The 14,981-nt window shown below is 28.1% G+C and overlaps 1 long non-coding RNA gene across 1 annotated transcript; it reads right to left on the reverse strand.

The window, feature by feature from the left end:
* Positions 1 to 14,251: 14,251 nt before the first annotated feature.
* Positions 14,252 to 14,864, reverse strand: LOC127149007 (uncharacterized). The gene is made up of 3 exons (XR_007820178.1): positions 14,745 to 14,864; positions 14,498 to 14,554; positions 14,252 to 14,402 (listed from the first exon to the last, which is right to left on the reverse strand). It is a non-coding gene; the product is annotated as an uncharacterized LOC127149007 (long non-coding RNA).
* Positions 14,865 to 14,981: the final 117 nt, after the last annotated feature.

Consider the following 14,981-nt stretch of genomic DNA (forward strand, 5'->3'; position numbering starts at 1 on the left):
TAAATGCAAAAGCAAGGAAGTGAGATGATGAAAAATGGGAATATGAAAAGGGAGGTGTGGTATGGTTTGATAGGGGTTTTCCAAATGTCTAGCTCTCAAAATACCATTTGGGATTGAATTATTAGATAGAGGCAAAAAGTGGTGACTTATAGGGTATGTGGGTGGGTTTGGTGGTTATATCCATGAAAACAACCACCAATAATTGGTTTGAGTATTCTAGAAGCTCAAACACAATTTTCTATTTATGTTCATATAAAATTGGGTCAGATTAAGACTTTAGCAGATTAGTAAATGATGAATCCAAGCCCAATCTATTGGCCCATTGGGCCCAAGTAAAGCCCACAGCTCTTCTCTTAGATTTCTGCAGACCTTCTCCATACATGAATTTATTATATTATATGCAAATTAATTATGATACATATATTTTAGCCAAATTTAGTAATAATATATTGAATATTTTCCACAAAAGTAACATTTTTGTCTTAAATTGCACATTCAACAAAGGTTTACTACTTGTGTCTTTCACCATTTTTTTCACTTTATGTTATCTTTCGCCCGATTCCGTCCGATTTGATTCAAATTTCGATTAATATTTATTTTTCCGGTCATCTCCTATCTAGTATCTTTCATCCTTTTTCTGTCCATTTATCCGTTCAAGTTTTCAATAAAAAAAAAATAATAATTCGTCATCTCCTTCAATTATTAGTTTGGTCTTTTGGGCTTAACATTTTGTGTAAAATTGAAGCACATTAGAACATTTATGAAAATTTTGGCAACATTAAGTTCGATAACAAGGCACCTCGTTTAGGGTATAGTAGTTAAAATCTCTAATTTTAATTTAAGTTAATTTATAATATCATTGATATTAAACAAACATATATAGGTTGTAAAGTGGATTTATATAAATTTATGTGAAGATTTGGTTCTTAGGCATCCAAATGGAGTATATGTATATATTAATTTGGACCCACAGATACATTAGAGTTAATAATTTGCCAATAAATTTGAAGCCCACAACAAAATTTAATTAAGAATCTCATACCCACCAAAACCTTTTCAAATCCTTTTGGTGATCCATAAGTGTGGGTTTTTATACATTCAATCCAAAAACACTTTACAAACAAGAACAAAATTATCTTCTTAATAATTAATTGCTTATATTAATCTTGTGTTAATCATTCAATGTATTAGAAAAATAATTTTGAATATTGTACATGAAGATATGTATAATTTAAATCTTATTTTATTCCCTAAACTTTCCATCTTTGTTTTTTTTATCTCTAAACATACTTTCAAATATTCCAACTATCATATATTCTATTTGAGCCTAAATTTTACCTTTAAAAAAAAAAAAGCAAAAAGACTAATGTTAATTAGTTTTTTAAAGTAAATTTTTAATGAATTATTTGACAAAAGGAATGTACTTTTTACAATTTTTTTTTATACAAAATTGGAAGACTAAAAAACTTAGTAAAACAAAGCTCAAATTAATTATCTTTGAGTAATTAAAAAGGATTGGAATATGGATATTAAAAATGCTAAACCGACCCATTTTCTTCCACTTATTTTACTTAAATGTTTTTGTTTTTGTTTTTGAATTCTTCCACTTCATTTTTCTTTTGTGTTGAAGACCCCTCTTCCCATTTTGTAAGTTAGCCTTTCCCAAATGGGAATTCTTTTAATTATAAAGATTATCTTTTGCTTTACATTGGGTAAAGTTACTAATCTTTTCATTTATTTAAGGATTAGCTTTCACTAAAGCTATTATTAGTGCCATAAAAGTCCCCTTAATACAAATTCTTTTCTTCCTTTTTAATTTAAGCTTCCCCATGAGTTGTGTTGTACTTGTGTTGTTGTGTTGTTGTGTTGCTCATCAAACTCTCTTCTCTTCAGATGATATATGCTGTTTTTAAGAGTATACATAACCCTTATTCGATCAAAAGTTTTGCTTCTAAAATCACAATTTGAGGTTAGAGAAATGAACCTGGTTTTATGGTGCCAACTAGTACTATTCTCTCATTGGCTTAAAAGGAAGAAAAAATTGTTTGCTAACAAGTTTAATAACAATACAGAACCTATATGTTTGCTAAGCTTAGAGTTTGATCACTACAACAATTGTTGCTTTAGATGTTAGTTGGCATTTTATATAAACGATGACAGTTTGATTCTTTGATGTTGGTTTTGGAAAATAAAAACGTGAGTTTTTTATGTACATTATCTCTTCCATAGTTTATTACAAAATGATTTTATTAGTAATTGTTCTATTTTTTGAACCGATGATTTTGAAGTGAGCGGTGTTCGTACATATAATATATAAATTATATCCATTTTCTAACTATAGTGTCGATAATATATTTTAAAAAAAAAATTAATATGGACAAGTCCTCGATGAACATACATAGGCTATTGAAAATTTTACTGAAAATAGATTAAATCATTTCTAAATGTTAAAGTTTTTGTGGAAAAATACTCAAATAAGATGTTGATACACTCCAAGACCATTTATTTATCTATGATATTATAAGAGTTATAAGACATCCGCATTTTCGAAACATATATCCTTTTTAACTTTAACGTATATATAAATTTAAAAATTGAAAACTGTTTGATGATTAAATTTTAAAATCACTAAAACACTAGTTTTTGAAGGATGAAAATTATGGTAAAAAAAAATTCAAAGAAAAAAGGATAGTCCAATCTAATTAATTTGTTTTATGATATATACCAACTAATTATCTTTATATATATGGGATGTGGTCTCAAATATAAAATGGATTATCACACAATTTGGTCTCACTTCTTGTGTTAAAAGTGCTACATATAATTAATTAATTAATTAATTAATTAATTAATTAATTAGGAATGTTTATTGAATGAATTCTCTCCACTAAAAAGCCAATAATAATTAAGAAAAATAGCACCATCCCACTTGACTTAAAACCAATATTTGAGTAATTAAAAGAAAACAAAATAATTAAGTTGAGATTTTATTTGTTAAATTATATAATTATATAGATAGATGTATACAAAGATTTCCAAAGCTAAAAGTGGGATCTTCACATTGACTCATGAAGAGCATTATTCAGAGGAGAACAAATTAAATTAAAATTAATTATTAATAATAATATCAATAGAGATTTTTGCAAAGCTAAGTGTGGGATTTCTAAAATTCTTTTCTCTCTACCTTTTCTGCCCTTTGCTTTTGTCTTTTCCATTAATCAAAGGCCGACCTCTAATTTTAAAATTACTTAAATTATCACACACACACATATAGATATATAAATTTATAGTTGATCATGAAAATAAGTAGAAAACTTTTTTTAATACACATATAGATTGGGAAACTAATGAACGAATAATGGGTCAAGTTTAATTTTAAATTATAAGAACTAATTTGTTACATAACGAAAATAGATAAATTAGAAGTTTGATTGGAAGCTCTTCACGATAAGTACAAATATTGTTACGTAATATAAATTTAAAATATAAGAACAAGACATCGCTACAAATCCAAAGTCTAAATACTAAATCATTTCTTGTTCAAACCAAAATTAATTTTTGAAAAAAAAAAAAAGAATCGATACTATTTGAGTTTTCTTAAACGTTATTTGATTACATAAATGTTTATTGTTTAGTTTAGTTGTAATATACTAATTTAAGATGTGTTGTTTTTGTTTGTATTAATAATTAATACGATGGTGATTGTGGTAAAGGAAAAGAAAATATTTCTATGGGTTTTGGTTGTGAGAAAAGAATATTACCCTAAATGCTTAAACCTTAGGATCCTTTGATGAATTTAGAGAGTGGGGGAAATTAGTATATATATTTGATACTGTAATGTCAAACCTTTTGCTAGATTTACTTTTATTTTTTTTCTTTTAAATCTTAATTAAATACATTAATAATCATTACGGTCCTATTGATATACATTAATTATATATTATCAAAGTAGTAGCTAGTAAGACCCTAGAGAGAGGCTATAAAGAGAGATTGTATTCTAGTTTTATACATATTTATCTTTATTTATCTAATTTATTTAATTTTAACTATGTTAATTAAATTACTAAGTTTGAGATATTTTAATTAACAAGCCTTAGACACCCACAAGATATATCAAAAATCTATGGATTTAATATTGTATCCTTTTTTTTTTCTTCAATTGAAGCACTATTAAATATAAAACTGAAATTTCAAAGACATATTTGATATTAGTTGAAATATTATAACGTTGGAAGAGAAATAATAATAATAATAATAATTCTCTCTAGTTCTGTCTCAATTCCATACCTTTGTTTTGTTCATTATTATTGATAATATTCCATGTCCTTTTAATTATTGTTTAAAAGAAAAACTAACCAATTAGAATATGTGGAGATCAATTGTTCATCATATAATAATAATTATTATTATTATTATAAATTCATTACTCAAAATGTTGATTGATTGATACCTTCCTCTTTTCTTCCTACAAACCATAATAAAGTGAAGATAAATGAAATATCTCTCTAAAAATATTCCTTCTATCAATTTTCTTTTTCTGATTTTGCCATATATATATAGAGAGAGAGATGTATATGGGGGGAGATTCTTCATTTTGAAAACTATATATCTTCTGCTTTTGCTTTCAAATTAAACTATACTTTTAAGGGTTATGATCAATCAAATAATTTGCAAAGGTTAATATTGTTAATATTCATTTGAGATTACAATCACCAAATTCGGTTGAATTAAACTCTTATTAACATATAACATATTCATTAATAAAACAAAAAAGATACAAATATGACCAAACCTAAATATTAGATATTAGATACACGAAATTTCATTAATATATTGATAAATTAAATTAACTAAACCCTAATAGATAAATTTAGAAAGAAAACAAGAATATTTATGAGATGCAAATGTATAAAACTTGTTAATTTCAATTATTTTGTTATATATTTGAAAAGAATATACAAAATTGTTTTTTTTAGAAAATAATTATGTTTTTCAATCATAAAAACAAAAAATAATAAAATAAATTACTATAATTGATCATAAAAACCCCTTAAAGAAAAATGAGTAGAAGTAGATAATGGGTCATAAACATTTTCACTAATTATGGAGGAATAATAATGAGGTGAATGAATAAAAATTGAAATTTAATGACCCACTTGACACAAAAACTTGGAAAAATAATAATAATAATAATAATAATAATAATAATAATAATAATAATAATAATAATAATAATAATAATAATAATAATATAGAAAAAGCCAAAGTTTTTGGGCACTCTGATGTGATCATATCCTGTTGAGAGACCCAATTGCTTAACCCACCAATCAAACTCAAAAGAAACTTTCTTTTTCTTTCTTATTCTCTGATCATCAATATGCCCACACTCTGTGATTTATATATTACCCTTCAAGATTCTAAATCCACAATTATTTTTTTACATCTCATTTTTCCAAAAAACCAACAACTACTTCTTTTCTTTTCTTTATGCAATATTGACAGTTAAAACAAAACTCAAATCTCACGTGTAATATTTTGAAAGTAAGGACAAAATTTAAATCAAACTCAAAATTTAAAAAAGACTAATCATATGATGTTTATATCAAGAAGTTAATAATCACGGTAATTTTGGTTAGAATTATAGATATAATTTTTTGAATTCCAACATACGTATTAGTTATGCTTTAAAATTTAACGATGTTCAAACAATTTTTACCTCATTTTTAATCAAATCAAATTTGACTTTCTTATAAAAATTGATAGGAAAAATTGTATCGTAATTATGAATGGTTGAATTAATTTTCCAATGAACTATGGATCGAATAGAGTAAAGAAATAATGGGACCATGGTTATCTAGAATAGTTATTAATAATTTATAATAAAACCAAAAAAGAAAACCTTCAAATTAAATTTGAATAATTTGTTTTTCTTTTTTTTCTTTTTTTTTTTTTTTTTTGTTTGTAATTTTTTAAACAAGTTAGTTTTCACATATGTTTCGAACAATAGTTTATGTTGGAAAAAATAGTTTGACCTTCTAAAGATGATAATAGTAAAAATTTTGTTTGATGAAAGTCATGGGGTATAGGTGTAGTAAATATACCAAAATGCTCTAGATAAAGTTTCAAGGCTAAATTGATTCGGAAAATACATTAGACATGTGACATGGGTTCGACCTCAAAACCTAGGTTGTAATTTATTTATTTGTGTTTTGATGTGGATTAATATGAAGTTGGGAAGGAAAATGATTGATAGTAATTAGGGTAAGTTTTAACATTAGAAACTGTACAACTTTTCCGACAAATAGTTTGGTCCATAAAAGATTTTGTTGGGATTATATTATTATTGAAACCAAAGTCAGCCATTATTCATTATTATGTTTTTGATTATTAATATTGTTATTGTTATTGTATTATGTATTCATAATGAAATTTCATCAATTAGTCAAACTACGAAATTGATAATTAATTAGACAAAGATTATTGTATTTTGTCTCTGTTCTCTTTTTCATGATTATTTCTCAACAGCACCAATTATTTCTTTTCTTTTCCTATTTAATTTTAAAAGAAAAAGAATGAAATCCTCTACCCAAGATGTGATCTCTTGGCAATATACACAAAACCAGCCCTTTAATAGAAAGTGCTACTCCTCGATCAAAATGGACGTGTTTAGGATAAACTTATATACTAATTTTGCTTCATGCAATGCATAAACATATGTTTTAACACACATATATATAACAATTGTGACACGAGAATGTCATGATTTTACGAGAAGTCAAGTAGTACAAGTTAGTCGTCTTGATTATCTTCCAACATTTGTTGATCTTCTAAGTGTTTTCCACCATCCCATTCTTTCTTTTTATGGTTAAACCATGTGAAAAAAGCTTATAAATATTTCTTTTTTTCTTTTTTCATTTTATTGATGTATAATATGAGCCTAACCTCACCTCACAATATGGCACATATTGCAATGATTATTTGCCTTTGAAATCGTGGGGTTATAGCTTAGCATCTACCAAAAAAGAAAAAGAAACCCAAAAAAATCACCACTCAAATGTAATAACACTCAACTACATATACATTCATTCTTCAGTGCTTTAAATCCATCCACACACGTACTCATCATCACTTTCTAATTTTATAATGTTTAAATGTTTCTTATCGTTCAAATCGGTTAAAATTAAATCACCTACCAACCCAAAAATAGGAATGGATGGGTTAAAAATTAAAAAGAAATTAAGTATATCAATATTTTAACGCTCTTACTTGTGAGCTCTTGAAAAAAAAAAATCGTTGAAGATCCAACAAGTAAAAGTTGGGATTATTCTAGTATTAAAGGATATTGTGGAGTTCGAAGACTTTCTATTTTAATACTTTGTTAATCATCGATCCAACTCAAAAGAACTTAAATTGATAAATTTGCTCTTAATTACAGAAACTCGATAATAAAAGTCCTATTTCAATTGTTACTTACCCTCACTTTGATGTTTATATTTAGTATTTAGTAGTATTGTTGATTAACTACACTCAAAAGCCCTTAATGTTTTCACACCATAATTATTTTAATTTAGTTAACTAAAAATTAATGTAAATTACCCAAATGAACAATGTTAGCAAAAATTTGAGGGTATAAGTGTGTAAAATATCGAAACCTAAACACTAAAAATTATTATAAAAATTAAACTCAAAAATGTAAAAATTGCAAAAATGAAACCTAAGAACCAAATAGAAATTAAACTCAATACTCGATGATAATATAGTGTAACATTTTATAATCTATATATGAATTGAACCAAATGAAAATTAGACTCAAAACTTAAAGACAAAAATGTATTATCTTCCTTCGATATTGTTTAAAATCTTTGGACAACCATTTCTAAAAATATATCAAATGTTAGGGGTGTGACAAAAATAAGTATAATCCTATAGATTATAACCTTTGGGAAATTAAAATGCTATGATTCCTTATATAGTGGATGAGAATGAATCCAATACTATCTCTATATTTTGCAGAAGCTAAGCTAGTCTCCACTTTTTTATTCCAACTTAGAACTATGGTACCCAATAATTTCCTTTCATGTTCTTTTGTTAGACATTAGGGTTTCAATCATGAATTTTTTTATTATTATTTTCATGTGGGTAGAAATGAATTTATACATTGTTGATTAATCATAGCATACATAGGTTTCACTCTTTTTTCTTTTGAATCATTCGTAAAAGTTTTTTTTTTCTTTTTTTCCTTTTAGAATAGCTTTAAAAAGAATAAAATTGTTAAAAGTTATGGATGTTACAACTTGTGATATCTCACAAAGAAATAAAAATAACTTTAAGACAAACATGCAACCTTCAAACTTATGTGTATATCAATTTATATACTCTCCTCCAAATTTCCAATTTTGGTTTGATCAATATTATGTAAAACTTATAATTTGAATCAATTAATCTACTCATTTTCATAAACCAATCAATTTAGATCCTTCATTAAACCTTAAGAAATTAATTATTCATAGATTAATTCTTTGATGTGTAGAATTATTCAAATGTTGGTTTTAATTCTCTAATGTGTAGAATTATTCAAATGTTGGTTTCAACATTAAATTGATTAATTTATGAAAACTTAAGAATTTAAACATTACAATTATAAATTTCACACAGGTAAGTGATGGTATAAATTGGTATACTTACCAAAGTCAACAGATTAAATTGATAATACAAATATTAGTTTAAGAGGATACCTCAAAGGGTTTTCTCTAGTCTCTTAACAATAATGTCTATACAAACAAATTATAGAAATATATGAAAGATAAACACAATTAATTCTAAAACAAAATCAAATGTGCACAGTTCAAGACAAGGTAAGACTAATTAAAATCAACATTAGAAAAGTAGTAAGACAAGTAATTAATACTAATTAAATACATTATTAAAGAAATATATATATATGTATATAAAGAAAACATTACCTTGTGAAGTTTGGAAAGTAACACATACCTGTTCTAAGAAATCTTGACCTCTCATAATATGATAAAAATAATAAACCCACAAGCAATAATGAATAGGGACAAGATTCGAGATGCTTTTACAAGTAATTTTAACCAATAAATTGCATCTGACAAATGATTTGATTCTTGGATACACTAAACTTCTTTTCCAAAATAATAATAAAAATAGAGGAAATTAACTGTGAAGCTTCTATTCTGGTGGCACCTACCTATATATATTATCCCATCTTCTTAATAATTTTTTCATATCTAATAATTTTAACAATATTTAAGATAATCAAAGACAATAATAGTGAAAGTAGTGAAACAGAGAAACCATGTTTGATTTTGGTTTCAGACATTTTTATTATTGGGTACTGCTTGTCTTTTGGATATATTGTCTGGTGGAAAAAGTGTGTTTCTTTTGGCATCTTAATTTGACAATACATTTGGATGGGTAGAAATTAATCAATAACATGTCATAAGATCAATAGAAGTGGAAGAGGTCAATTATAGAAAATCAACAAGTCAAAAAGACCCATATCTTAAACCCAAACACGAATTTTAATTAAGTTGGTTAATAAGCCTAGGAGCTAGTCTAATCAACAACTCCAGAAATTAAAAATTTCTATATTCACTAGAGAGAATCAAACTATAGATGATATAGTCCACAAATTAATTGTCATTAATTTGTAATAATATATCCTAAATAATTGTACAGTCAGTGGAAAAGTGCTTCATTTTTTCCCACACAAATATTAACAGAAGGGAACATATATATACATCTCTATCCCTCTCTCTCTCTCTCTCTCTCTCTCTCTCTCTATGACAAGGCATGCACCCATGTAAAGTTTTTGAGAATTTGAAGGGAAGACCCCAAAAGAGAGGTTCCTTTGGAAGTGAGCTTTTTGTCATTAATTAATGAAATTGAGAGGGGAGAGAATATGCATTATTACACAATTGAGTGAAGAAGAAGGGATTTTTGACCCAAAAATCTTTAATTTATATATAGTTGCCTCTCTCTCTCTCTCTCTCTCTCTCTCTATATATATATATATATATAGAACTGTGTGTGTGTGTGTGTGTACATCCTCATAAGACATAAGCAAGCATCCAGGCTTTGTTAAAGCAAAATATATTTAAACCCCATAAAGAAATTACTTGGTAAGGAGCTTAAGAATATAAATAGGACATTGATTCCTCAACACAAAAATTCATATATATATATATATGGTTGGTATTGAAACAGTTGTAATGCTCAATGCCCCACTTCCTCCCTTTTTCTTTTTTCGTTTGGATTTCTTCATTCTAAAAGCCACATGTTAGACCTGTTTGATATGATGTGAGAATGTTTTAGAGATAGATTCTTTTAGTTTTTTTCTTTTTCAAATCACATGTGGGTTGTTTAGTTTACTCGAGTTATATATTTAGATTAAAAATTATTTTTAAGAATTACGACAATTATTAAATTTTTACTTCAATAGTATCAAGTAAAACGATATCAAAAACAAAATCAAAGAAAACATACTAAAATTTTAGAGTGAATCAATTTTGACACTCTATTAGTGATCTAAAACTTTCTTTATTAGCATCCTTGGTATTCTCCCAACCCAAGAAAAGAAAAGAAAAGATGAGGTTTTTTTTTAAAAGGACAAAAGTACAAAAAGGGAAAGTTAGAGAAAATCAATTTTAAATTTGATTTTATGATCTCAAAAATAGCTCAAACACCCTTAAATAATATTATTATTCTCCAAAAGTACAACTAAAGTAGCAAGAAAAATGATGGTGGCATAATTCATTTTTAAATAAGTCATTCAAACACGAAGAGAAAGACAAGCAAACTGAAAATTGCTCAAATTTCTAGAGAAAAAAATGATAATGATCTATATAATTTTCACATTCTTCGGTTACAAAATGAATAAAAAAGAAAGGTTGCAAATTAATTATATATATTAACCGAAAATTTTATCCTATATTACATAGTTCTACAAGAATTTTGGCCTTTAATGTCGGTTTAAAACCGACATTAAAGGCCTTTAATGTCACTTAGCAACCGACATCTTTGTGAGCGTTATTAAAGGTCTTTAATGTCGGTTGGGCTTTAATGTCGGTTTAAAAACGACATTAAAGGCCTCTTTAATGTCGGTTTAAAAACGACATTAAAGGCCTTTAATGTCAGTTTTCAACCGACATCTTTGATGGTGTTATTGAAGCCCTTTAATGTCGGTTGGGCTTTAATGTCGGTTTAAAAACGACATTAAAGCCCTCTTTAATGTTGGTTGAACTCTGATATGTCGGTTTAAAACCGACATTAAAGCCTAGTTTTTTTATTCATTTTTACAAATTTATTTTTATTTAATTGTTACATTATTGTCCTATAGACCGACATTGGGTCAATGTAGATAAATATGTTTTTCACACGCCAACAAATCAATGAAATTCATATTATGTTAGAAACTATAACATTTGTCGTTTACATTTGAATACACAAAATAAAATATTAATATTATGTTTATATATACATTCTACAATAGTACATGAAAAAAGATTCTAATACAAGAATTAAATAATTACAGAATAGTCCATAAAGTAAATGACATTTGAAGCCCACCTCCTCCCCCCACCATTCACAAGCACAGGACAGGTCGAGCTTATGATGCCCTTCTATGACTCATCTAACTGGTCCTGCAACAATTCCACATAATTCATTTATGTTAATGCCCTCCTAATAAAAGGGAATAGAGGCTGCAATTTGTCAATTCTGAGAGTTTCTTTTGAGAAATTTTCTATTTCGTCTTTAGATTTCAAAATGTACCTCAAAATGGTACATTGTGTTTAGTTTTCATTTGGTATTTGGTTTCAAAATGTTATATTTTACCTTAAAGTTTGGAGGTCTTATTTTCATTTAATCTCTAAGTTTCAAAATGTTATATTTCATATTTTTTTTAGGGTGGATGGTGTTCACTGACCTGCGCATCTGAAGTCCAGAGAGTAAGGTTGTCCCTCAATAGTTGCATGATGAGGGTACTGTCCTTGTATGATTCTTCACCCAGAGTGTCCAGCTCAGCAATGGCTTCCTCAAAGGCCTGATCGGAGGAGTATGAAGGGATGAGTAGCACACGAAAGAAAGATGGGGAAATCATACTTCTTGTAAGAACTTTACAACAGTGCAGTTCCATGCATTTTTCAGCAAAAGGGAATATGGAAATGAACCAAAAGACTCGTGAAAATGTTAACATGAGAATTGGTTTCAAATCAACAGAGAAATTATTTAATGAAACCATCATGATGTAATTGATAGTTATTCACCATTAGATGTACAGAAGATAATACCCCATTTGAATCCAGAAATAATTCTATTCAGTGTTTGTTAGCAATAATTCTATTCAGAAATAATTCTATTCAGCAATAATTCTATTCAAAAATAATCAATGAGGTGGCTTCAAAGTATTAGCCAAGAAACAAGCCAATATAATTTTCCCACGATTAAGTCATATACTATTCAGAGATTAATATAATGTCCAGACAAGGGAATAATAGCTGTCTGCCGAGCTAACTTAAAATGAACACTTAAGTCCTCATTAAGGAAGGAAAGAAACAGCTTAATTATTTAGAGTTGAAGCTTAGAGACACTAAAAAAATATCTGAAAATGAAAACTATACTCTCCTCTGGACCAAAAGTTATATCTGAAGACGAAAACTAAAAAACTCTTCTCTTGAAGAAGAAATAGTTGGGATTATTATTAGTTTGACAGATTTCAACTTTGGGCTAGCAATTTGTTGACAAAGGATCCAAAGGAAGGCAAATTCATTTTGATTTACATCCTACTCATAACCATTTAATGGCTGCTGCTTAAAGTGATCTATTAACACAATTATCTTAGAGTATGTGTAAACTGACCTGAAAATTACTCCATCAATCGCAACCATCAAACTGCAAGTTCTATATTTCTTGTGAGAACAAAACACCATTTTAGAATAACCCTTTTAACCTAATAGCTTAATAATACAAGAAGAAGGGAACTCTTCTTTATCATGTAAGATATGTCATCTTTTATGAAACATCTAAGCTTTTTATTGGGATGGAGTCCTTTTCTGAAGTTAGTTCCACGGATGTTTTATGTATGCCTAGTATATTCTTTCATTTCTCCCCACGAAAGATCAATTAATTACCCAAAAAGGAAAAAAAAATGAAACATATAATAAGCTGAAATCCAGACATAAGAGAAGAACGGTCCTATTTGTGCAGATAACAAAGGAAATCAAGTCGTGCCAACCCAAGCTGAAGTAACGTTTTGCCAATATTTGATGATGGAATAGATGAATAGAATAACTCAAGTGTCCATCAAGGTAATAAGTTCTAAGGGAGACAGTAACCAAACTCAACCATATCAATCAAAGCAAAAAATACAATCATGCTGACAAATACCAGAAATAATGCTGACAAATACAGTGAGAGAGGTTACTTGATACTTCTAAGACCATAATAGTTTAAATCTTAATGTTTTTGTCAATAGTTAGGAGGGACAACTTACATGGCCGTAGTCATCGAAGTCAAGTCGATCCTGCAAATTCAAATTTTAAGATTAGACTAAATCAGTCGATTGCACATGTGCGCTAAACTGAAACAACAGTAGCTTTGAGAAAGAACACTCTAGGTGTTTGGACCCCATCTTTAAGTGGGTGAAGTGAGCTATAATAGTTGTTACAATATTTACTTGTAGTATTATAGCGAACAATTAACTACAATATTACTATTTCAAATCCCTCTTTGTTAGAGTATTTACTATTTTATACTCATCTTCACTTTCCCCTCTTGTTACAAGAGTTCACTATTTCCTAAATAGTCCACATCTCAGACATGAACTTTTATAACCGACCAGCCTAAAGTAGTTTGTACTCTCAACACATACTCATATAACCAACACATGGTAAAAGCAATTGATTTTAGTAACTAAGTCAGACTCCAAAGACCTCTTCTTTGAATAAACTAAATACACTAATAGGTTAATTAGGAGCTCTGTGATCACTAAATTTGGTTTCAAATGAATTGCAAAAACTTTGAAACAAGGCAAAGGATCCCGCGCCATCCAATACATATTACCTATAGAAAGTTTAGTTTATTGTTTACCTAAGCAGGCAAGGAACACTTATCACCCAAAAAAGAAAAATGAAGGAAAACCAATCAGGTATAAAGCTAACAAATTCTTGGATATTAGAAGAAAGACATAGTGAAAGGAATAAATCACCCCACCTCTTCAGTGGCAGTAAAGTTCAAAAGGGAGCAATGTAGATGATAAATTATAGATGAGATATGTTCAGCTAGAGATATACCCTTCGATAATGCCGCCTCCTATCTCTATGACGATAGTCTCGCTCCCTTCTTCTCTTTTCACCTTCCTCTCGAGCCCTTTGAGCCTCCTATATCAGATATACTCAATGTATATTAAAATGAAGAAATTAAGAATTCATGTTGTGTTATGTCATCGGGCAATGAAACCAACAAAACTTCTCACCTTTTCTTCCCTAGCCTTCCTTTCTTTTTCTGCTTCCTCAAAAGCTTCCTTTTCAGCCTGAAATTATGAACACATTGAATTGACAACTCATCATTCAAACATAACTACTGTTCTATTATTTTTGTCTCTTCTTCCTCGTCTTAGATTTTCTTTTTCACATCTTGACAACTCGTCATTAAATCAAATATAAAGGCTCCTCCTACTTGAGACTGTCCAAAAAGAAATTTCCAGTAAATGAAATATATACCTCCTTATTTCTTGCAAACGTATCATCAACAACTTCCTTTGCATACTGGGGGTCATCGCATATCAAAATGTTGTAAAAAACTGATCCAGCTTTTACCTGCAAAATATTAATCCGTCATCAGACATTAAGCAGATGCTATGCAACATAGTTTGAAGATTGATCACAAAGCTTTAATTCATATTCATAAAATCAAATCTAGAAGAACCAATCTCAATACAAGATAGATCCAATTATTAC

This window comes from Cucumis melo, chromosome 4 (assembly GCF_025177605.1).
Source record: "Cucumis melo cultivar AY chromosome 4, USDA_Cmelo_AY_1.0, whole genome shotgun sequence".
Taxonomy (NCBI): Eukaryota; Viridiplantae; Streptophyta; class Magnoliopsida; order Cucurbitales; family Cucurbitaceae; genus Cucumis; species Cucumis melo.